Source organism: the organism of the source record quoted next, unplaced genomic scaffold (assembly GCF_019419815.1).
Source record: "Pyrus x bretschneideri cultivar Hongxiangsu unplaced genomic scaffold, Pyrus_bretschneideri_v1 Contig271, whole genome shotgun sequence".
Classification (NCBI taxonomy): domain Eukaryota; kingdom Viridiplantae; phylum Streptophyta; class Magnoliopsida; order Rosales; family Rosaceae; genus Pyrus; species Pyrus x bretschneideri.
The window spans coordinates 261,648-265,191 of record NW_025999581.1 but is presented as its reverse complement, the minus strand read 5'-3'; positions in this window follow the sequence as shown (position 1 = coordinate 265,191).

The window sequence follows — 3,544 nt, the reverse complement described above, 5'->3', positions numbered from 1 at the left end:
GCCTATGTTGGACACAGAGCCAGCGCACTGAACACTGAGAGCTAAGGACTCTTGAACGGCCAACTCATCGGACCGTCCTAAAAGCAGCTGACTATCTTTGGGAGTGAGGAGGTTCCGAGCTACTATCGTAGCCGTTGTTGCATCCGTCATCACAGAGTCCTCACATGTAAGAGGGCCATGAGAAGATAAGAAAGACGGGCACCATACCTTATCCTGACGCGGCGAGAACCGGATCACTGCTTAGACTCAAATCTAAGCAAATGTTCGATGGGTTAGATGAGCTAGCCATTTTTCAAGAAAGAGAAGGGTTGGATGGAGTAAAATCTCGACGGACCAGAGACGATTTTTGGGCAATCTTCAGAGTGTGCATGCTAGAGGTGATCGATCACCTCTATTAAAGGAGAGGCGTTCACCGATTCAGAAATGAAGAGACACCATTCTTCAAAGCCGGATTTTCTAGCGTAAAGATCGCTAGCTCTTCAGACGCAATCTCGGCTTTTCAGAAAGCGTGTGCCACTTTGTCAAAAGCTCCCAGCTTTCCAGAAGACGCGTGGAAGGCGAGAAATCAGCTGCACACTTTAGCCGACAAACGTGGGTGACAAAGCCGAAAGCTCCCGGCTTTCCAGAAAGGGAGTGCAACTTTGTCAAAAGCTCCCGGCTTTTCAGAAGACGCGTGCCACTTTGTCAAAAGCTCCCGGCTTTTCAGAATACGCGTGGAGGACATTGCCGCATCCGCACTGCCACTTGCCATTACAATTACTATATACATCAACATTCATGGCAAGGCATACACCCACAAAAGCATAACTTTCCTTATCGGCCGAAAATGTAAGCTGCAACCAACCCTCTCAAACATGCTCAGTTTTCTCCTTCTCTTGAGAACACACTTTCAACCATGGATGTATCCCCCAAAGAAGATACCAAATGCCTGGAGTACAAAGGAGGCAAGAGGAAACGGTGGATCGAAGCATGTGGATTCATTCGCTGCCTCTTCGAAAGCAAAGGTATCTCATATCATCAAGGGTGAAAGCAAAGGTATCTCATATCATGCTCTTTCCCTGTCTTTTCCTTTGTCCTTGATATTACTTGCATGGCAAAGTGAAAGAAGCAATCAGCCGGCACTTGGAGTCTACCTGGACTTTATTCCCTGGTTGCTTACCTAGCGTTGCTCTCGAGTAGTCATCTTCATCGGTTGATACACTTCCAGAGAAGGGACCACTTCTGCAAAAGGGAGCAAGTAAGGCAAAGGAAAATGATACATTGAAGCATGAGGAGACAAGCATATGCTGAGCTATCCTCTAACCCTCTTCAATACGAATTGGAGAGATTGAACAAAGAAACAGATAAAAGGAGTAAGCTCAGACCTTCGGGGGAGACCCAAAGAATCCTGCTGCCCAGTTCAAGAGTAGCACAAAGGAAAATTAACGATCGGAGGAAACCAAAAGAATCTCCAGCTCAGTTCAAGAGTAGCCTGTGGAAAAACTCAAGATGAAGCCTCACTGCAATCACCAAGGAGAAGATGGAATTTACACTCCATAACCAGATTTGCATCCCTAAACTCTTCTTTTTGTTAGATACATTCTGCCATGTTTGGTATGTTTAGTTGCTTTTTGTGTGTTTACTTATGTTTTGTGTGAATCTATGCTTAAAACATTGAGGACAATGTTTGATTTAAGTGTGGGGGGGGGGGGGGTAACTAAGTATATTTAAAATTCGTGGGATTTTATCACCCATAACTTCAAATGTTGTTCCTTGCTGTTTTAAGGTGTTTTTAAGATGTTTTAGAGTGTTTTAATATGTTTTGTTTTTATAACTCCGAAAATCACATAAAAATTTGAAAAACATGTTTTGAAAAAGCCTAAAAAGAGTGTTTTGAGTCATTTTTGTGTGTTTGTGTCTTAGGGTACCTTCCAACACAATGATAAGGATTTGGTTTGTAATTGCATGACTGTTAAAAAGAGTTATAAACATAGATGAAAGTTTGATTTACTCTTGGTATATGCTTGGTTATGGTTATAATGTATGACTTCACATGCAATCATAAAAGAAAAAAAAAATTGTTTTTGTAACATGCTTGAAGGAAGGAACTCAAACAAACGCTACAACCTTGTGAGACTTGAGCCTAAATGTTCTTTGGAGAGTTATTTTCTGTGATTCTTTGTTTTCTAAAGTTGTTGCATGATCTCATTATTCCTTGCTTGGTTGCTACTTAGAATGCAATTGTATCATGATAGAACTAAATGCTAGAACTTATATCCGTTTCATTCAAAGCATGACATTGATTTGCATAACATATATCAAGATGAAGTTGTGTAGTGCCACCATAGCCAAATAGCCTTACTTCCCATATTTCGTATATATTAGTTTTAACCCCGTTGAGCCTCGTTTAGCCTATTTTCTTTGCTAACCATATCACCCCTTACCTAGCCTAGAGTAGGACTTTCCTATACCCTTGTTCTTAAAGTATAGTGAGCATGACTTAAATGAATTACTTTTGAGTTACATTATGCAAGAAAATGAGTGTGGGGGAGTAAAAGTTTGTTCTTACGTTTATATGTATGTTTTGAGATTCAAAAGAAAAAGAAGAAGAAAAGAAGAAAAAAAAAAAGGAGTGAAAATAAGTAAGAATGAACTCACGAGCGTTGATGGTTGAAGAAAGGGTCCAAAAAGTTGAATATGGCCCTAAGTTTTGTGTGACTTTCCCTTGGGTGTTCAAAGTTGACTTCTGCGTTCTTAAGGGAATTCTAAGTGCCTAATTCAATACTTTGCTCACTATTGCTTTAAGAATGTTTGTTTATCCTTCACCTTTCATTGTTAGCCAATACCCTAGCCCCGTTACAACCCTTTGACTTCTATCTTGAGTGTTATGTGTTTCAAAATGTGGAGTTTGGAATTGATATGAGCTTATGGAATCACTGGTTCTCATTCTAAGTAGTAGCATTCCATTCATGAGATCATATTCATGTCATTATCGTAAATCCAGAAAATGCTTTCTTTGTTATAACATATGTGAGATACTAGTCTTTCATGTTTACATCAATCTCTCACATATAACTAGTGTAGGGTGTGTAGTCAGAAAATCTGTGTGAAAATAGAGTGCATTCTAGTAAGGAATAGAGGAAATTCTCTAAGGCATGTTACTACATTCAAATCATGGTTTTAAATGCTTAATTGTGAACTAGTATGTGGTGACTATGATTAAGAATGTAGTTAAGTGTAAAGATGGCTAAAATCTGTGGGTATAATGATTTTTAACTTGTCATGTGCATTGGAAATCCCTGAGACGATTGTTGGAAGGTTTAGGTTGTGTTTTTCTTGTTCAGTGTCGTTTTGTTTTTGGTTTCTTTTGTTTTGTTTTGCTCGAGGACTAGCAAAAGCTAAGTGTGGGGGTATTTGATAGGAGCATATTCATGCGACTTAAATGGCTTGTTCTCGTGCATTTACGTTATGTTTCTTTAGTTATTTTACTACTTTAAGCTATTTTCGTGTGTTTGTAGGTCCAAAGGGCTAAAGGAGCAAAAAGATGCATTTTGGAGACTTTTGG